Source organism: Eleutherodactylus coqui, chromosome 6 (assembly GCF_035609145.1).
Source record: "Eleutherodactylus coqui strain aEleCoq1 chromosome 6, aEleCoq1.hap1, whole genome shotgun sequence".
Classification (NCBI taxonomy): domain Eukaryota; kingdom Metazoa; phylum Chordata; class Amphibia; order Anura; family Eleutherodactylidae; genus Eleutherodactylus; species Eleutherodactylus coqui.
This window is the reverse complement of record NC_089842.1, coordinates 212,704,597-212,729,489: the sequence shown is the minus strand read 5'-3', so window position 1 is coordinate 212,729,489 and position 24,893 is coordinate 212,704,597.

Genomic DNA, 24,893 nt, shown 5'->3' with positions numbered 1-24,893 from the left:
CGACAGAGAAGGCAGATGGAAATGACCAACAGAAAATACAGAGAAAGCAAAGCTGGAAATGGAAGCTGACAGGCAAACTAGAGGGTGAACTAAGACTTAGCTGCAGAAAGGACCGACTAGATGCTAGCAGAACCAATAACTGGCAGTGAGCTCAGGTCACTGCCAGCCTTAAAACTGCAAGCCTTCGCCCAGGGGCGGAGAGTGGGAGGAGCCGACTCTCCCACTGCTGCATAAGAAAGGTGGATGAGTGCGGGCGGCACCCTACGGGCGGACACGCCCATGCCGCCGCACACTGGCTGCCCCACGCCGCCGGGAGAGCCCCGACTCCAGAGCTCCAGGACGCCGGAGCCGACAACGGAGCGGCGCGCGCCGACCACGGGACCTTGCACCGCCATGCATGGTAACAGTTATTATTGAAGGGGATAGAATTTACAACTTCATTATCATGTCAAAATCTAGTAATAACAAAAGATACAACGTAGAACTTCATTATAATGCTATATAGAACTCCATTATGATGTCATAATGTAATGTAAAACTGCATTATGATGTCATAATCTACTCATAGTAGGGGGTAGAACTTACAACTCCATTATGATGTCACAATCTAGTAATAACAAAAGATACAATGTAGAATTTCATTATAATGTAGCATAGAACTCCATTATGATGTCATAATGTAATGTAAAACTGCATTATGATGTCATAATCTATTCATGGTAGGGGATAGAATTTACAACTCCATGATGATGTCACAATCTAGTAGTAACAAAGGATACAACTTGGAACAACATTATTATGTAATATAGAACTCCATTATGTCATAATGAAAAACTGCATTATGATGTCATAATGTATTTATAGTAGGGGATAGAATTTGCAACACCATTATGATGTCACAATCTAGTAATAACAAAAGATGCAATGTAGAACGTCATTATAATGTAGTATAGAACTCCATTATGATGTCATAATGTAATGTAAAACTGCATTATGATGTCATAATCTATTAATCGTAGGGGATAGAATTTACAACTCCATTATTATGTCACAATCTAGTAATAGCAAAAGATACAACATACAACGTAATTATAATGTAATATACAGCTCCATTATGTCATAATGTGAAACTGCATTATGCCGTCTTAATCTATTCATAGTAGGGGATAGGATTTACAACTCCATTATGATGTCACAATCTAGTAATAACAAAAGATACAATGTAGAACAACATAATTCTGTAATATAGAACTCCATTATGATGTCATAATGTATTCATAGTAGGGGATAGAATTTACAACTCCATTATGATGTCACAATCTAGTAATAACAAAAGATACAATGTAGAACTTCATTATAATGCTATATAGAACTCCATTATGATGTCATAATCTACTCATAGTAGGGGGTAGAACTTTAAACTCCATTATGATGTCACAATCTAGTAATAACAAAAGATACAATGTAGAACAACATTATTATGTAATATAGAATTCCATTATGATGTCATAATGCAAAACTGCATTATAATGTCATAATCTATTAATGGTAGGGTATAGAATTTACAACTCCATTATGATGTCACAATCTAGTAATAACAAAAGATACAACGTAGAACAACATTTTTATGTAATATAGAACTGCATTATGATGTCATAATCTAAAACTGCATTATGATGTCATAATCTATTAATAGCAGGTGATAGAATTTACAACTCCATTATGATGTCACAATCTAGTAATAACAAAACATACAATGTAGAACTTCATTATAATGTAGTATAGAACTCCATTATGATGTCATAATGTAAAACTGCATGATGATGTCATAATCTATTCATAGCAGGTAATAGAATTTACAACTTCATTATGATGTCACAATCTAGTAACAACAAAAGATACAACGCAGAACAACATTATTATGTAATATAGAACTCCATTATGATGTCATAATCTAAAACTGCATTATGATGTCATAATCTATTAAGAGCAGGTGATAGAATTTACAACTCCATTATGATGTCACAATCTAGTAATAACAAAAGATGCAATGTAGAACGTCATTATAATGTAGTATAGAACTCCATTATGATGTCATAATGTAATGTAAAACTGCATTATGATGTCAGAATCTATTAATTGTAGGGGATAGAATTTACAACTCCATTATTATGTCACAATCTAGTAATAGCAAAAGATACAACATACAACGTAATTATAATGTAATATACAGCTCCATTATGTCATAATGTGAAACTGCATTATGCCGTCTTAATCTATTCATAGTAGGGGATAGGATTTACAACTCCATTATGATGTCACAATCTAGTAATAACAAAAGATACAATGTAGAACAACATAATTCTGTAATATAGAACTCCATTATGATGTCATAATGTATTCATAGTAGGGGATAGAATTTACAACTCCATTATGATGTCACAATCTAGTAATAACAAAAGATACAATGTAGAACTTCATTATAATGCTATATAGAACTCCATTATGATGTCATAATCTACTCATAGTAGGGGGTAGAACTTTAAACTCCATTATGATGTCACAATCTAGTAATAACAAAAGATACAATGTAGAATTTCATTATAATGTAGTATAGAACTCCATTATGATGTCATAATGTAAAACTGCATGATGATGTCATAATCTATTCATAGCAGGTAATAGAATTTACAACTCCATTATGATGTCACAATCTAGTAATAACAAAAGATGCAACGTAGAAAAACATTATTATGTAATATAGAACTCCATGATGATGTCATAATCTAAAACTGCATTATGATGTCATAATCTATTCATGGTAGGGGATAGTATTTAAAACTCCATTATGATGTCACAAATTAGTAATAAAAGATACAACGTAGATCTTCATTATAATGTAATATAGAACTCCATTATGATGTCATAATGTGATGTAAAACTGCATTATGATGTCATAATCTATTCATGGTAGGGGATAGAATTTACAACTCCATTATCATGTCACAATCTAGTAGTAACAAAAGATACAACGTAGAACATTATTATGTAATATAGAACTCCATTATGATGTCATAATGTAAAACTGCATTATGATGTCATAATGTATTTGTAGTAGGGAGTAGAATTTACAACTCCATCATGATCTCACAATCTAGTAATAACAAAAGATACAATGTAGAACTTCATTATAATTTAGTATAGAACTACATTATGTTGTCATAATGTTATGTAAAACTGCTTTATGATGTCATAATCTATTCATGGTAGGAGATAGTATTTAAAACTCCATTATGATGTCACTAATCAGTAGTAACAAAAGATACAACGTAGAACAACATTATTATGTAATATAGAACTCCATTATGATGTCATAATGTAAAACTGCATTATGATGTCATAATCTATTCATAGCAGGTAATAGAATTTACAACTCCATTATGATGTCACAATCTAGTAATAACAAAAGATAGAATGTAGAACTTCATTATAATGTAGTATAGAACTGCATTATAATGTCATAATGTAAAACTGCATTATAATGTCATAATCTATTCATAGCAGGTAATAGAATTTACAACTCCATTATGATGTCACAATCTAGTAATAACAAAAGATACAATATAGAACAACATTATTATGTAATATAGAATTCAATTATGATGTCATAATGCAAAACTGCATTATGATGTCATAATGTATTCATAGGGGATAGAATTTACAACTCCATTATGATGTCACAATCTAGTAATAACAAAACATACAACGTAGAACAACATCATTATGTAATATAGAACTCCATTATGATGTCATAATGTGAAACTGCATTATGACGTCATAATCTATTCATAGTAAGTGATAGGATTTGCAACTCCATTATGATGTCACAATCTAGAAATAACAAAAGATACAATGTAGAGCATTATTATGTAAGATAGAACTCCATTGTGATGTCATAATGTAATGTAAAACTGCATTATGTTGTCATAATTTATTCATGGTAGGGGGTAGACTTTACAACTCCATTATGATGTCACAATCCAGTAATAACAAAAGATAGAATGTAGAACTTCATTATAATGTAGTATAGAACTGCATTATAATGTCATAATGTAAAACTGCATTATAATGTCATAATCTATTTATAGCAGGTAATAGAATTTGCAACTCCATTATGATGTCACAATCTAGTAATAACAAAAGATACAATGTAGAACAACATTATTATGTAATATAGAATTCCATTATGATGTCATAATGCAAAACTGCATTATGATGTCATAATGTATTCATAGTGGATAGAATTTACAACTCCATTATGATGTCACAATCTAGTAATAACAAAACATACAACGTAGAACAACATCATTATGTAATATAGAACTCCATTATGATGTCATAATGTGAAACTGCATTATGACGTCATAATCTATTCATAGTAAGTGATAGGATTTGCAACTTAAAATTTACAACTCCATTATGATGTCACAATCTAGTAATAACAAAACATACAACGTAGAACAACATCATTATGTAATATAGAACTCCATTATGATGTCATAATGTGAAACTGCATTATGACGTCAAAATCTATTCATAGTAAGTGATAGGATTTGCAACTCCATTATGATGTCACAATCTAGAAATAACAAAAGATACAATGTAGAACATTATTATGTAAGATAGAACTCCATTGTGATGTCATAATGTAATGCAAAACTGCATTATGATGTCATAATCTATTCATGGTAGGGGTAGACTTTACAACTCCATTATGATGTCACAATCTAGTAATATTAAAAGATACAACGTAGAAAAACATTATGTAATATAGAACTCCATTATGATGTCATAATGTAAAACTGCATTATGATGTCATGATGTATTTATGGTAGGGGATAGAATTTACAACTCCATTATGATGTCACAATCCAGTAATAGCAAAAGATAGAATGTAGAACTTCATTATAATGTAGTATAGAACTGCATTATAATGTCATAATGTAAAACTGCATTATAATGTCATAATCTATTCATAGCAGGTAATAGAATTTACAACTCCATTATGATGTCACACTCTAGTAATAACAAAAGATACAATGTAGAACAACATTATTATGTAATATAGAATTCCATTATGATGTCATAATGCAAAACTGCATTATAATGTCATAATCTATTAATGGTAGGGTATAGAATTTACAACTCCATTATGATGTCACAATCTAGTAATAACAAAAGATACAACGTAGAACAACCTTTTTATGTAATATAGAACTGCATTATGATGTCATAATCTAAAACTGCATTATGATGTCATAATCTATTAATAGCAGGTGATAGAATTTACAACTCCATTATGATGTCACAATCTAGTAATAACAAAACATACAATGTAGAACTTCATTATAATGTAGTATAGAACTCCATTATGATGTCATAATGTAAAACTGCATGATGATGTCATAATCTATTCATAGCAGGTAATAGAATTTACAACTCCATTATGATGTCACAATCTAGTAACAACAAAAGATACAACGCAGAACAACATTATTATGTAATATAGAACTCCATTATGATGTCATAATCTAAAACTGCATTATGATGTCATAATCTATTAAGAGCAGGTGATAGAATTTACAACTCCATTATGATGTCACAATCTAGTAATAACAAAACATACAACGTAGAACAACATCATTATCTATATATATAAAATTGAATGTATGTCTGTCTGCGTGCGTGTCTGTCTGTCTGTCTGCGTGTCTGTCTGTTTGTCCTTTATGCGCTACTACACCATTCATCCGATCGCCATGAAACTTTGGGAAGTTGTTGAGTACACTCCTGGGAAGATTATAGGCATAGTACAACTATCCTACGATAAATGGCGCGCGCGCGAGCGTCGTCGAAAGTTACGACCCCCCACGTAGATCGAATAAGTAAGCCACCTGCTATTGTGATGTCATCACTGCCATTGTGATGTCATCAACATCGGACGCCCTTGAACATGCCCCAACATGTTCTATAAAGCTGCATTGTGATGTCATTAAGGCTCTATTATGACACGTACAGCACGCCAGCCATTTACAGTCAGTCTCCATTGGAGTTGGAAGTGGGTAAACAAGTACTAGGATATCTTCCTAAGAAGCCACAGCAGCCGGATAAATTGTATGTTCCACCCAACGGCTATTTTATTCAGCCCGCAAGGGGGAAGCAGCGGCCTACAAAATCTCATTCAGGTAGGTAGGTTCAGTTCTTGGAGGTTGGGGAATGCTTATGGGCAAGGCCTTATGTCTCATCCCAACTCGATTATTCAATTCTAAGCGCAAAAGAATTAGCGTCCAAATTTTATGTACGGAATTTAATTCTCTCACTTCCCAATTTCATAGAAACTTGAAATTTGGCATGAGCATTGATTATGTCATAAATGGGAAAAGCTAATCGGTCCCAACTTGATTATTCAATTCAAAGCGCCAAAGAATTAGCGTTCAAATTTTACGTACGGAATCTAATTCTCTCATTTTCTGATGTCATAGATAGATAGATAGACTGTATGCAATAACCCTGATAGATAGATAGATAGATAGATAGATAGATAGATAGATAGATAGACTGTATGCAATGACACGTACAGCTTGGAACCATAAATACTAGAGCACGCCAGCCATTTACAGTCAGTCTCCATTGGAGTTGGAAGTGGGCAAACATGTACTAGGCTATCTTCCCAAGAAGCCACAGCAGCCAGATAAATTGGATGTTCCACACAACGGCTATTTTATTCAGCCTGCAAGGGGGAAGCAGCGGCCTACAAAGCTTATTGGTCGCTGCTGCCGTCATTTTTAAAAAAGGTACGCTCAGTTCTTTCATGGAGAACAATGTTTAGTGGAGAACTCGCTTATTGGATACAATGTTGCGAGCTGGGCAAAACCCCTAGAATAATCCACGGCACACAGGCAGACAAGCAAAGTGTAAATAACTGGATTGGATAGCTGCGCTAAAATTCTTGCTTGGTTGCTATTTCTTATACTGCTGAGGTAACATAAAAGCTGTGCTGTGATTGGTTGTTATTTCCTATACCCCTGAGGTAAAATAAAAGCTGCACTGTGATTGGTTGCTATTTCTTATACTGCTGAGGTAACATGAAAGCTGCTGTGCTGTGATTGGTTGTTATATATTATACCGCTGAGGTAACTTGAAAGCTACGCTGTGATTGGTTGTTATCTAGATATATAAAAACGAATGTATGTATGTATGTATGTATGTCTGTCTTCGCAGCAACGCGCGACGGGTACGCTAGTGTAATATAAAACTCCATTATGATGTCATAATGTGAAACTGCATTATGACGTCATAATCTATTCATAGTAGGGGATAGGATTTACAACTCCATTATGATGTCACAATCTAGTAATTACAAAAGATAGAATGTAGAACTTCATTATAATGTAGTATAGAACTGCATTATGATGTCCTAATGTAAAACTGCATTATGATGTCATAATCTATTCATAGCAGGTAATAGAATTTACAACTCCATTATGATGTCACAATCTAGTAACAACAAAAGATACAACGCAGAACAACATTATTATGTAATATAGAACTCCATTATGATGTCATAATCTAAAACTGCATTATGATGTCATAATCTATTAAGAGCAGGTGATACAATTTACAACTCCATTATGATGTCACAATCTAGTAATAACAAAAGATGCAATGTAGAACGTCATTATAATGTAGTATAGAACTCCATTATGATGTCATAATGTAATGTAAAACTGCATTATGATGTCAGAATCTATTAATTGTAGGGGATAGAATTTACAACTCCATTATTATGTCACAATCTAGTAATAGCAAAAGATACAACGTACAACGTAATTATAATGTAATATACAGCTCCATTATGTCATAATGTGAAACTGCATTATGCCGTCTTAATCTATTCATAGTAGGGGATAGGATTTACAACTCCATTATGATGTCACAATCTAGTAATAACAAAAGATACAATGTAGAACAACATAATTCTGTAATATAGAACTCCATTATGATGTCATAATGTATTCATAGTAGGGGATAGAATTTACAACTCCATTATGATGTCACAATCTAGTAATAACAAAAGATACAATGTAGAACTTCATTATAATGCTATATAGAACTCCATTATGATGTCATAATCTACTCATAGTAGGGGGTAGAACTTTAAACTCCATTATGATGTCACAATCTAGTAATAACAAAAGATACAATGTAGAACTTCATTATAATGTAGTATAGAACTCCATTATGATGTCATAATGTAAAACTGCATGATGATGTCATAATCTATTCATAGCAGGTAATAGAATTTACAACTCCATTATGATGTCACAATCTAGTAATAACAAAAGATGCAACGTAGAAAAACATTATTATGTAATATAGAACTCCATTATGATGTCATAATCTATTCATGGTAGGGGATAGTATTTAAAACTCCATTATGATGTCACAAATTAGTAATAAAAGATACAACGTAGATCTTCATTATAATGTAATATAGAACTCCATTATGATGTCATAATGTGATGTAAAACTGCATTATGATGTCATAATCTATTCATGGTAGGGGATAGAATTTACAACTCCATTATCATGTCACAATCTAGTAGTAACAAATGATACAACGTAGAACATTATTATGTAATATAGAACTCCATTATGATGTCATAATGTAAAACTGCATTATGATGTCATAATGTATTTGTAGTAGGGAGTAGAATTTACAACTCCATCATGATCTCACAATCTAGTAATAACAAAAGATACAATGTAGAACTTCATTATAATTTAGTATAGAACTACATTATGTTGTCATAATGTTATGTAAAACTGCTTTATGATGTCATAATCTATTCATGGTAGGAGATAGTATTTAAAACTCCATTATGATGTCACTAATTAGTAGTAACAAAAGATACAACGTAGAACAACATTATTATGTAATATAGAACTCCATTATGATGTCATAATGTAAAACTGCATTATGATGTCATAATCTATTCATAGCAGGTAATAGAGTTTACAACTCCATTATGATGTCACAATCTAGTAATAACAAAAGATAGAATGTAGAACTTCATTATAATGTAGTATAGAACTGCATTATAATGTCATAATGTAAAACTGCATTATAATGTCATAATCTATTCATAGCAGGTAATAGAATTTACAACTCCATTATGATGTCACAATCTAGTAATAACAAAAGATACAATATAGAACATTATTATGTAATATAGAATTCCATTATGATGTCATAATGCAAAACTGCATTATGATGTCATAATGTATTCATAGGGGATAGAATTTACAACTCCATTATGATGTCACAATCTAGTAATAACAAAACATACAACATAGAACAACATCATTATGTAATATAGAACTCCATTATGATGTCATAATGTGAAACTGCATTATGACGTCATAATCTATTCATAGTAAGTGATAGGATTTGCAACTCCATTATGATGTCACAATCTAGAAATAACAAAAGATACAATGTAGAACATTATTATGTAAGATAGAACTCCATTATGATGTCACAATCTAGTAATAACAAAACATACAACATAGAACAACATCATTATGTAATATAGAACTCCATTATGATGTCATAATGTGAAACTGCATTATGACGTCATAATCTATTCATAGTAAGTGATAGGATTTGCAACTCCATCATGATCTCACAATCTAGTAATAACAAAAGATACAATGTAGAACTTCATTATAATTTAGTATAGAACTACATTATGTTGTCATAATGTAATGTAAAACTGCATTATGATGTCATAATTTATTCATGGTAGGGGGTAGACTTTACAACTCCATTATGATGTCACAATCTAGTAATATTAAAAGATACAACATAGAAAAACATTATGTAATATAGAACTCCATTATGATGTCATAATGTAAAACTGCATTATGATGTCATGATGTATTTATGGTAGGGGATAGAATTTACAACTCCATTATGATGTCACAATCTAGTAATAACAAAAGATAGAATGTAGAACTTCATTATAATGTAGTATAGAACTGCATTATAATGTCATAATGTAAAACTGCATTATAATGTCATAATCTATTTATAGCAGGTAATAGAATTTGCAACTCCATTATGATGTCACAATCTAGTAATAACAAAAGATGCAATGTAGAACAACATTATTATGTAATATAGAATTCCATTATGATGTCATAATGCAAAACTGCATTATGATGTCATAATGTATTCATAGTGGATAGAATTTACAACTCCATTATGATGTCACAATCTAGTAATAACAAAACATACAACGTAGAACAACATCATTATGTAATATAGAACTCCATTATGATGTCATAATGTGAAACTGCATTATGACGTCATAATCTATTCATAGTAAGTGATAGGATTTGCAACTTAAAATTTACAACTCCATTATGATGTCACAATCTAGTAATAACAAAACATACAACGTAGAACAACATCATTATGTAATATAGAACTCCATTATGATGTCATAATGTGAAACTGCATTATGACGTCAAAATCTATTCATAGTAAGTGATAGGATTTGCAACTCCATTATGATGTCACAATCTAGAAATAACAAAAGATACAATGTAGAACATTATTATGTAAGATAGAACTCCATTGTGATGTCATAATGTAATGTAAAACTGCATTATGATGTCATAATCTATTGATGGTAGGGGTAGACTTTACAACTCCATTATGATGTCACAATCTAGTAATATTAAAAGATACAACGTAGAAAAACATTATGTAATATAGAACTCCATTATGATGTCATAATGTAAAACTGCATTATGATGTCATGATGTATTTATGGTAGGGGATAGAATTTACAACTCCATTATGATGTCACAATCCAGTAATAGCAAAAGATAGAATGTAGAACTTCATTATAATGTAGTATAGAACTGCATTATAATGTCATAATGTAAAACTGCATTATAATGTCATAATCTATTCATAGCAGGTAATAGAATTTACAACTCCATTATGATGTCACACCCTAGTAATAACAAAAGATACAATGTAGAACAACATTATTATGTAATATAGAATTCCATTATGATGTCATAATGCAAAACTGCATTATAATGTCATAATCTATTAATGGTAGGGTATAGAATTTACAACTCCATTATGATGTCACAATCTAGTAATAACAAAAGATACAACGTAGAACAACCTTTTTATGTAATATAGAACTGCATTATGATGTCATAATCTAAAACTGCATTATGATGTCATAATCTATTAATAGCAGGTGATAGAATTTACAACTCCATTATGATGTCACAATCTAGTAATAACAAAACATACAATGTAGAACTTCATTATAATGTAGTATAGAACTCCATTAGGATGTCATAATGTAAAACTGCATGATGATGTCATAATCTATTCATAGCAGGTAATAGAATTTACAACTCCATTATGATGTCACAATCTAGTAATAACAAAACATACAACGTAGAACAACATCATTATGTAATATAGAACTCCATTATGATGTCATAATGTGAAACTGCATTATGACGTCAAAATCTATTCATAGTAAGTGATAGGATTTGCAACTCCATTATGATGTCACAATCTAGAAATAACAAAAGATACAATGTAGAACATTATTATGTAAGATAGAACTCCATTGTGATGTCATAATGTAATGTAAAACTGCATTATGTTGTCATAATTTATTCATGGTAGGGGGTAGACTTTACAACTCCATTATGATGTCACAATCCAGTAATAACAAAAGATAGAATGTAGAACTTCATTATAATGTAGTATAGAACTGCATTATAATGTCATAATGTAAAACTGCATTATAATGTCATAATCTATTTATAGCAGGTAATAGAATTTGCAACTCCATTATGATGTCACAATCTAGTAATAACAAAAGATACAATGTAGAACAACATTATTATGTAATATAGAATTCCATTATGATGTCATAATGCAAAACTGCATTATGATGTCATAATGTATTCATAGTGGATAGAATTTACAACTCCATTATGATGTCACAATCTAGTAATAACAAAACATACAACGTAGAACAACATCATTATGTAATATAGAACTCCATTATGATGTCATAATGTGAAACTGCATTATGACGTCATAATCTATTCATAGTAAGTGATAGGATTTGCAACTTAAAATTTACAACTCCATTATGATGTCACAATCTAGTAATAACAAAACATACAACGTAGAACAACATCATTATGTAATATAGAACTCCATTATGATGTCATAATGTGAAACTGCATTATGACGTCAAAATCTATTCATAGTAAGTGATAGGATTTGCAACTCCATTATGATGTCACAATCTAGAAATAACAAAAGATACAATGTAGAACATTATTATGTAAGATAGAACTCCATTGTGATGTCATAATGTAATGTAAAACTGCATTATGATGTCATAATCTATTGATGGTAGGGGTAGACTTTACAACTCCATTATGATGTCACAATCTAGTAATATTAAAAGATACAACGTAGAAAAACATTATGTAATATAGAACTCCATTATGATGTCATAATGTAAAACTGCATTATGATGTCATGATGTATTTATGGTAGGGGATAGAATTTACAACTCCATTATGATGTCACAATCCAGTAATAGCAAAAGATAGAATGTAGAACTTCATTATAATGTAGTATAGAACTGCATTATAATGTCATAATGTAAAACTGCATTATAATGTCATAATCTATTCATAGCAGGTAATAGAATTTACAACTCCATTATGATGTCACACTCTAGTAATAACAAAAGATACAATGTAGAACAACATTATTATGTAATATAGAATTCCATTATGATGTCATAATGCAAAACTGCATTATAATGTCATAATCTATTAATGGTAGGGTATAGAATTTACAACTCCATTATGATGTCACAATCTAGTAATAACAAAAGATACAACGTAGAACAACCTTTTTATGTAATATAGAACTGCATTATGATGTCATAATCTAAAACTGCATTATGATGTCATAATCTATTAATAGCAGGTGATAGAATTTACAACTCCATTATGATGTCACAATCTAGTAATAACAAAACATACAATGTAGAACTTCATTATAATGTAGTATAGAACTCCATTAGGATGTCATAATGTAAAACTGCATGATGATGTCATAATCTATTCATAGCAGGTAATAGAATTTACAACTCCATTATGATGTCACAATCTAGTAATAACAAAACATACAACGTAGAACAACATCATTATGTAATATAGAACTCCATTATGATGTCATAATGTGAAACTGCATTATGACGTCAAAATCTATTCATAGTAAGTGATAGGATTTGCAACTCCATTATGATGTCACAATCTAGAAATAACAAAAGATACAATGTAGAACATTATTATGTAAGATAGAACTCCATTGTGATGTCATAATGTAATGTAAAACTGCATTATGATGTCATAATTTATTCATGGTAGGGGGTAGACTTTACAACTCCATTATGATGTCACAATCCAGTAATAACAAAAGATAGAATGTAGAACTTCATTATAATGTAGTATAGAACTGCATTATAATGTCATAATGTAAAACTGCATTATAATGTCATAATCTATTTATAGCAGGTAATAGAATTTGCAACTCCATTATGATGTCACAATCTAGTAATAACAAAAGATACAATGTAGAACAACATTATTATGTAATATAGAATTCCATTATGATGTCATAATGCAAAACTGCATTATGATGTCATAATGTATTCATAGTGGATAGAATTTACAACTCCATTATGATGTCACAATCTAGTAATAACAAAACATACAACGTAGAACAACATCATTATGTAATATAGAACTCCATTATGATGTCATAATGTGAAACTGCATTATGACGTCATAATCTATTCATAGTAAGTGATAGGATTTGCAACTTAAAATTTACAACTCCATTATGATGTCACAATCTAGTAATAACAAAACATACAACGTAGAACAACATCATTATGTAATATAGAACTCCATTATGATGTCATAATGTGAAACTGCATTATGACGTCAAAATCTATTCATAGTAAGTGATAGGATTTGCAACTCCATTATGATGTCACAATCTAGAAATAACAAAAGATACAATGTAGAACATTATTATGTAAGATAGAACTCCATTGTGATGTCATAATGTAATGCAAAACTGCATTATGATGTCATAATCTATTCATGGTAGGGGTAGACTTTACAACTCCATTATGATGTCACAATCTAGTAATATTAAAAGATACAACGTAGAAAAACATTATGTAATATAGAACTCCATTATGATGTCATAATGTAAAACTGCATTATGATGTCATGATGTATTTATGGTAGGGGATAGAATTTACAACTCCATTATGATGTCACAATCCAGTAATAGCAAAAGATAGAATGTAGAACTTCATTATAATGTAGTATAGAACTGCATTATAATGTCATAATGTAAAACTGCATTATAATGTCATAATCTATTCATAGCAGGTAATAGAATTTACAACTCCATTATGATGTCACACTCTAGTAATAACAAAAGATACAATGTAGAACAACATTATTATGTAATATAGAATTCCATTATGATGTCATAATGCAAAACTGCATTATAATGTCATAATCTATTAATGGTAGGGTATAGAATTTACAACTCCATTATGATGTCACAATCTAGTAATAACAAAAGATACAACGTAGAACAACCTTTTTATGTAATATAGAACTGCATTATGATGTCATAATCTAAAACTGCATTATGATGTCATAATCTATTAATAGCAGGTGATAGAATTTACAACTCCATTATGATGTCACAATCTAGTAATAACAAAACATACAATGTAGAACTTCATTATAATGTAGTATAGAACTCCATTATGATGTCATAATGTAAAACTGCATGATGATGTCATAATCTATTCATAGCAGGTAATAGAATTTACAACTCCATTATGATGTCACAATCTAGTAACAACAAAAGATACAACGCAGAACAACATTATTATGTAATATAGAACTCCATTATGATGTCATAATCTAAAACTGCATTATGATGTCATAATCTATTAAGAGCAGGTGATAGAATTTACAACTCCATTATGATGTCACAATCTAGTAATAACAAAAGATGCAATGTAGAACGTCATTATAATGTAGTATAGAACTCCATTATGATGTCATAATGTAATGTAAAACTGCATTATGATGTCAGAATCTATTAATTGTAGGGGATAGAATTTACAACTCCATTATTATGTCACAATCTAGTAATAGCAAAAGATACAACGTACAACGTAATTATAATGTAATATACAGCTCCATTATGTCATAATGTGAAACTGCATTATGCCGTCTTAATCTATTCATAGTAGGGGATAGGATTTACAACTCCATTATGATGTCACAATCTAGTAATAACAAAAGATACAATGTAGAACAACATAATTCTGTAATATAGAACTCCATTATGATGTCATAATGTATTCATAGTAGGGGATAGAATTTACAACTCCATTATGATGTCACAATCTAGTAATAACAAAAGATACAATGTAGAACTTCATTATAATGCTATATAGAACTCCATTATGATGTCATAATCTACTCATAGTAGGGGGTAGAACTTTAAACTCCATTATGATGTCACAATCTAGTAATAACAAAAGATACAATGTAGAACTTCATTATAATGTAGTATAGAACTCCATTATGATGTCATAATGTAAAACTGCATGATGATGTCATAATCTATTCATAGCAGGTAATAGAATTTACAACTCCATTATGATGTCACAATCTAGTAATAACAAAAGATGCAACGTAGAAAAACATTATTATGTAATATAGAACTCCATTATGATGTCATAATCTATTCATGGTAGGGGATAGTATTTAAAACTCCATTATGATGTCACAAATTAGTAATAAAAGATACAACGTAGATCTTCATTATAATGTAATATAGAACTCCATTATGATGTCATAATGTGATGTAAAACTGCATTATGATGTCATAATCTATTCATGGTAGGGGATAGAATTTACAACTCCATTATCATGTCACAATCTAGTAGTAACAAATGATACAACGTAGAACATTATTATGTAATATAGAACTCCATTATGATGTCATAATGTAAAACTGCATTATGATGTCATAATGTATTTGTAGTAGGGAGTAGAATTTACAACTCCATCATGATCTCACAATCTAGTAATAACAAAAGATACAATGTAGAACTTCATTATAATTTAGTATAGAACTACATTATGTTGTCATAATGTTATGTAAAACTGCTTTATGATGTCATAATCTATTCATGGTAGGAGATAGTATTTAAAACTCCATTATGATGTCACTAATTAGTAGTAACAAAAGATACAACGTAGAACAACATTATTATGTAATATAGAACTCCATTATGATGTCATAATGTAAAACTGCATTATGATGTCATAATCTATTCATAGCAGGTAATAGAGTTTACAACTCCATTATGATGTCACAATCTAGTAATAACAAAAGATAGAATGTAGAACTTCATTATAATGTAGTATAGAACTGCATTATAATGTCATAATGTAAAACTGCATTATAATGTCATAATCTATTCATAGCAGGTAATAGAATTTACAACTCCATTATGATGTCACAATCTAGTAATAACAAAAGATACAATATAGAACATTATTATGTAATATAGAATTCCATTATGATGTCATAATGCAAAACTGCATTATGATGTCATAATGTATTCATAGGGGATAGAATTTACAACTCCATTATGATGTCACAATCTAGTAATAACAAAACATACAACATAGAACAACATCATTATGTAATATAGAACTCCATTATGATGTCATAATGTGAAACTGCATTATGACGTCATAATCTATTCATAGTAAGTGATAGGATTTGCAACTCCATTATGATGTCACACCCTAGTAATAACAAAAGATACAATGTAGAACAACATTATTATGTAATATAGAATTCCATTATGATGTCATAATGCAAAACTGCATTATAATGTCATAATCTATTAATGGTAGGGTATAGAATTTACAACTCCATTATGATGTCACAATCTAGTAATAACAAAAGATACAACGTAGAACAACCTTTTTATGTAATATAGAACTGCATTATGATGTCATAATCTAAAACTGCATTATGATGTCATAATCTATTAATAGCAGGTGATAGAATTTACAACTCCATTATGATGTCACAATCTAGTAATAACAAAACATACAATGTAGAACTTCATTATAATGTAGTATAGAACTCCATTAGGATGTCATAATGTAAAACTGCATGATGATGTCATAATCTATTCATAGCAGGTAATAGAATTTACAACTCCATTATGATGTCACAATCTAGTAATAACAAAACATACAACGTAGAACAACATCATTATGTAATATAGAACTCCATTATGATGTCATAATGTGAAACTGCATTATGACGTCATAATCTATTCATAGTAAGTGATAGGATTTGCAACTCCATTATGATGTCACAATCTAGAAATAACAAAAGATACAATGTAGAACATTATTATGTAAGATAGAACTCCATTATGATGTCACAATCTAGTAATAACAAAACATACAACATAGAACAACATCATTATGTAATATAGAACTCCATTATGATGTCATAATGTGAAACTGCATTATGACGTCATAATCTATTCATAGTAAGTGATAGGATTTGCAACTCCATCATGATCTCACAATCTAGTAATAACAAAAGATACAATGTAGAACTTCATTATAATTTAGTATAGAACTACATTATGTTGTCATAATGTAATGTAAAACTGCATTATGATGTCATAATTTATTCATGGTAGGGGGTAGACTTTACAACTCCATTATGATGTCACAATCTAGTAATATTAAAAGATACAACATAGAAAAACATTATGTAATATAGAACTCCATTATGATGTCATAATGTAAAACTGCATTATGATGTCATGATGTATTTATGGTAGGGGATAGAATTTACAACTCCATTATGATGTCACAATCTAGTAATAACAAAAGATAGAATGTAGAACTTCATTATAATGTAGTATAGAACTGCATTATAATGTCATAATGTAAAACTGCATTATAATGTCATAATCTATTTATAGCAGGTAATAGAATTTGCAACTCCATTATGATGTCACAATCTAGTAATAACAAAAGATGCAATGTAGAACAACATTATTATGTAATATAGAATTCCATTATGATGTCATAATGCAAAACTGCATTATGATGTCATAATGTATTCATAGTGGATAGAATTTACAACTCCATTATGATGTCACAATCTAGTAATAACAAAACATACAACGTAGAACAACATCATTATGTAATATAGAACTCCATTATGATGTCATAATGTGAAACTGCATTATGACGTCATAATCTATTCATAGTAAGTGATAGGATTTGCAACTTAAAATTTACAACTCCATTATGATGTCACAATCTAGTAATAACAAAACATACAACGTAGAACAACATCATTATGTAATATAGAACTCCATTATGATGTCATAATGTGAAACTGCATTATGACGTCAAAATCTATTCATAGTAAGTGATAGGATTTGCAACTCCATTATGATGTCACAATCTAGAAATAACAAAAGATACAATGTAGAACATTATTATGTAAGATAGAACTCCATTGTGATGTCATAATGTAATGTAAAACTGCATTATGATGTCATAATCTATTGATGGTAGGGGTAGACTTTACAACTCCATTATGATGTCACAATCTAGTAATATTAAAAGATACAACGTAGAAAAACATTATGTAATATAGAACTCCATTATGATGTCATAATGTAAAACTGCATTATGATGTCATGATGTATTTATGGTAGGGGATAGAATTTACAACTCCATTATGATGTCACAATCCAGTAATAGCAAAAGATAGAATGTAGAACTTCATTATAATGTAGTATAGAACTGCATTATAATGTCATAATGTAAAACTGCATTATAATGTCATAATCTATTCATAGCAGGTAATAGAATTTACAACTCCATTATGATGTCACACCCTAGTAATAACAAAAGATACAATGTAGAACAACATTATTATGTAATATAGAATTCCATTATGATGTCATAATGCAAAACTGCATTATAATGTCATAATCTATTAATGGTAGGGTATAGAATTTACAACTCCATTATGATGTCACAATCTAGTAATAACAAAAGATACAACGTAGAACAACCTTTTTATGTAATATAGAACTGCATTATGATGTCATAATCTAAAACTGCATTATGATGTCATAATCTATTAATAGCAGGTGATAGAATTTACAACTCCATTATGATGTCACAATCTAGTAATAACAAAACATACAATGTAGAACTTCATTATAATGTAGTATAGAACTCCATTAGGATGTCATAATGTAAAACTGCATGATGATGTCATAATCTATTCATAGCAGGTAATAGAATTTACAACTCCATTATGATGTCACAATCTAGTAATAACAAAACATACAACGTAGAACAACATCATTATGTAATATAGAACTCCATTATGATGTCATAATGTGAAACTGCATTATGACGTCAAAATCTATTCATAGTAAGTGATAGGATTTGCAACTCCATTATGATGTCACAATCTAGAAATAACAAAAGATACAATGTAGAACATTATTATGTAAGATAGAACTCCATTGTGATGTCATAATGTAATGTAAAACTGCATTATGATGTCATAATTTATTCATGGTAGGGGGTAGACTTTACAACTCCATTATGATGTCACAATCCAGTAATAACAAAAGATAGAATGTAGAACTTCATTATAATGTAGTATAGAACTGCATTATAATGTCATAATGTAAAACTGCATTATAATGTCATAATCTATTTATAGCAGGTAATAGAATTTGCAACTCCATTATGATGTCACAATCTAGTAATAACAAAAGATACAATGTAGAACAACATTATTATGTAATATAGAATTCCATTATGATGTCATAATGCAAAACTGCATTATGATGTCATAATGTATTCATAGTGGATAGAATTTACAACTCCATTATGATGTCACAATCTAGTAATAACAAAACATACAACGTAGAACAACATCATTATGTAATATAGAACTCCATTATGATGTCATAATGTGAAACTGCATTATGACGTCATAATCTATTCATAGTAAGTGATAGGATTTGCAACTTAAAATTTACAACTCCATTATGATGTCACAATCTAGTAATAACAAAACATACAACGTAGAACAACATCATTATGTAATATAGAACTCCATTATGATGTCATAATGTGAAACTGCATTATGACGTCAAAATCTATTCATAGTAAGTGATAGGATTTGCAACTCCATTATGATGTCACAATCTAGAAATAACAAAAGATACAATGTAGAACATTATTATGTAAGATAGAACTCCATTGTGATGTCATAATGTAATGCAAAACTGCATTATGATGTCATAATCTATTCATGGTAGGGGTAGACTTTACAACTCCATTATGATGTCACAATCTAGTAATATTAAAAGATACAACGTAGAAAAACATTATGTAATATAGAACTCCATTATGATGTCATAATGTAAAACTGCATTATGATGTCATGATGTATTTATGGTAGGGGATAGAATTTACAACTCCATTATGATGTCACAATCCAGTAATAGCAAAAGATAGAATGTAGAACTTCATTATAATGTAGTATAGAACTGCATTATAATGTCATAATGTAAAACTGCATTATAATGTCATAATCTATTCATAGCAGGTAATAGAATTTACAACTCCATTATGATGTCACACTCTAGTAATAACAAAAGATACAATGTAGAACAACATTATTATGTAATATAGAATTCCATTATGATGTCATAATGCAAAACTGCATTATAATGTCATAATCTATTAATGGTAGGGTATAGAATTTACAACTCCATTATGATGTCACAATCTAGTAATAACAAAAGATACAACGTAGAACAACCTTTTTATGTAATATAGAACTGCATTATGATGTCATAATCTAAAACTGCATTATGATGTCATAATCTATTAATAGCAGGTGATAGAATTTACAACTCCATTATGATGTCACAATCTAGTAATAACAAAACATACAATGTAGAACTTCATTATAATGTAGTATAGAACTCCATTATGATGTCATAATGTAAAACTGCATGATGATGTCATAATCTATTCATAGCAGGTAATAGAATTTACAACTCCATTATGATGTCACAATCTAGTAACAACAAAAGATACAACGCAGAACAACATTATTATGTAATATAGAACTCCATTATGATGTCATAATCTAAAACTGCATTATGATGTCATAATCTATTAAGAGCAGGTGATAGAATTTACAACTCCATTATGATGTCACAATCTAGTAATAACAAAAGATGCAATGTAGAACGTCATTATAATGTAGTATAGAACTCCATTATGATGTCATAATGTAATGTAAAACTGCATTATGATGTCAGAATCTATTAATTGTAGGGGATAGAATTTACAACTCCATTATTATGTCACAATCTAGTAATAGCAAAAGATACAACGTACAACGTAATTATAATGTAATATACAGCTCCATTATGTCATAATGTGAAACTGCATTATGCCGTCTTAATCTATTCATAGTAGGGGATAGGATTTACAACTCCATTATGATGTCACAATCTAGTAATAACAAAAGATACAATGTAGAACAACATAATTCTGTAATATAGAACTCCATTATGATGTCATAATGTATTCATAGTAGGGGATAGAATTTACAACTCCATTATGATGTCACAATCTAGTAATAACAAAAGATACAATGTAGAACTTCATTATAATGCTATATAGAACTCCATTATGATGTCATAATCTACTCATAGTAGGGGGTAGAACTTTAAACTCCATTATGATGTCACAATCTAGTAATAACAAAAGATACAATGTAGAACTTCATTATAATGTAGTATAGAACTCCATTATGATGTCATAATGTAAAACTGCATGATGATGTCATAATCTATTCATAGCAGGTAATAGAATTTACAACTCCATTATGATGTCACAATCTAGTAATAACAAAAGATGCAACGTAGAAAAACATTATTATGTAATATAGAACTCCATTATGATGTCATAATCTATTCATGGTAGGGGATAGTATTTAAAACTCCATTATGATGTCACAAATTAGTAATAAAAGATACAACGTAGATCTTCATTATAATGTAATATAGAACTCCATTATGATGTCATAATGTGATGTAAAACTGCATTATGATGTCATAATCTATTCATGGTAGGGGATAGAATTTACAACTCCATTATCATGTCACAATCTAGTAGTAACAAATGATACAACGTAGAACATTATTATGTAATATAGAACTCCATTATGATGTCATAATGTAAAACTGCATTATGATGTCATAATGTATTTGTAGTAGGGAGTAGAATTTACAACTCCATCATGATCTCACAATCTAGTAATAACAAAAGATACAATGTAGAACTTCATTATAATTTAGTATAGAACTACATTATGTTGTCATAATGTTATGTAAAACTGCTTTATGATGTCATAATCTATTCATGGTAGGAGATAGTATTTAAAACTCCATTATGATGTCACTAATTAGTAGTAACAAAAGATACAACGTAGAACAACATTATTATGTAATATAGAACTCCATTATGATGTCATAATGTAAAACTGCATTATGATGTCATAATCTATTCATAGCAGGTAATAGAGTTTACAACTCCATTATGATGTCACAATCTAGTAATAACAAAAGATAGAATGTAGAACTTCATTATAATGTAGTATAGAACTGCATTATAATGTCATAATGTAAAACTGCATTATAATGTCATAATCTATTCATAGCAGGTAATAGAATTTACAACTCCATTATGATGTCACAATCTAGTAATAACAAAAGATACAATATAGAACATTATTATGTAATATAGAATTCCATTATGATGTCATAATGCAAAACTGCATTATGATGTCATAATGTATTCATAGGGGATAGAATTTACAACTCCATTATGATGTCACAATCTAGTAATAACAAAACATACAACATAGAACAACATCATTATGTAATATAGAACTCCATTATGATGTCATAATGTGAAACTGCATTATGACGTCATAATCTATTCATAGTAAGTGATAGGATTTGCAACTCCATTATGATGTCACAATCTAGAAATAACAAAAGATACAATGTAGAACATTATTATGTAAGATAGAACTCCATTATGATGTCACAATCTAGTAATAACAAAACATACAACATAGAACAACATCATTATGTAATATAGAACTCCATTATGATGTCATAATGTGAAACTGCATTATGACGTCATAATCTATTCATAGTAAGTGATAGGATTTGCAACTCCATCATGATCTCACAATCTAGTAATAACAAAAGATACAATGTAGAACTTCATTATAATTTAGTATAGAACTACATTATGTTGTCATAATGTAATGTAAAACTGCATTATGATGTCATAATTTATTCATGGTAGGGGGTAGACTTTACAACTCCATTATGATGTCACAATCTAGTAATATTAAAAGATACAACATAGAAAAACATTATGTAATATAGAACTCCATTATGATGTCATAATGTAAAACTGCATTATGATGTCATGATGTATTTATGGTAGGGGATAGAATTTACAACTCCATTATGATGTCACAATCTAGTAATAACAAAAGATAGAATGTAGAACTTCATTATAATGTAGTATAGAACTGCATTATAATGTCATAATGTAAAACTGCATTATAATGTCATAATCTATTTATAGCAGGTAATAGAATTTGCAACTCCATTATGATGTCACAATCTAGTAATAACAAAAGATGCAATGTAGAACAACATTATTATGTAATATAGAATTCCATTATGATGTCATAATGCAAAACTGCATTATGATGTCATAATGTATTCATAGTGGATAGAATTTACAACTCCATTATGATGTCACAATCTAGTAATAACAAAACATACAACGTAGAACAACATCATTATGTAATATAGAACTCCATTATGATGTCATAATGTGAAACTGCATTATGACGTCATAATCTATTCATAGTAAGTGATAGGATTTGCAACTTAAAATTTACAACTCCATTATGATGTCACAATCTAGTAATAACAAAACATACAACGTAGAACAACATCATTATGTAATATAGAACTCCATTATGATGTCATAATGTGAAACTGCATTATGACGTCAAAATCTATTCATAGTAAGTGATAGGATTTGCAACTCCATTATGATGTCACAATCTAGAAATAACAAAAGATACAATGTAGAACATTATTATGTAAGATAGAACTCCATTGTGATGTCATAATGTAATGTAAAACTGCATTATGATGTCATAATCTATTGATGGTAGGGGTAGACTTTACAACTCCATTATGATGTCACAATCTAGTAATATTAAAAGATACAACGTAGAAAAACATTATGTAATATAGAACTCCATTATGATGTCATAATGTAAAACTGCATTATGATGTCATGATGTATTTATGGTAGGGGATAGAATTTACAACTCCATTATGATGTCACAATCCAGTAATAGCAAAAGATAGAATGTAGAACTTCATTATAATGTAGTATAGAACTGCATTATAATGTCATAATATAAAACTGCATTATAATGTCATAATCTA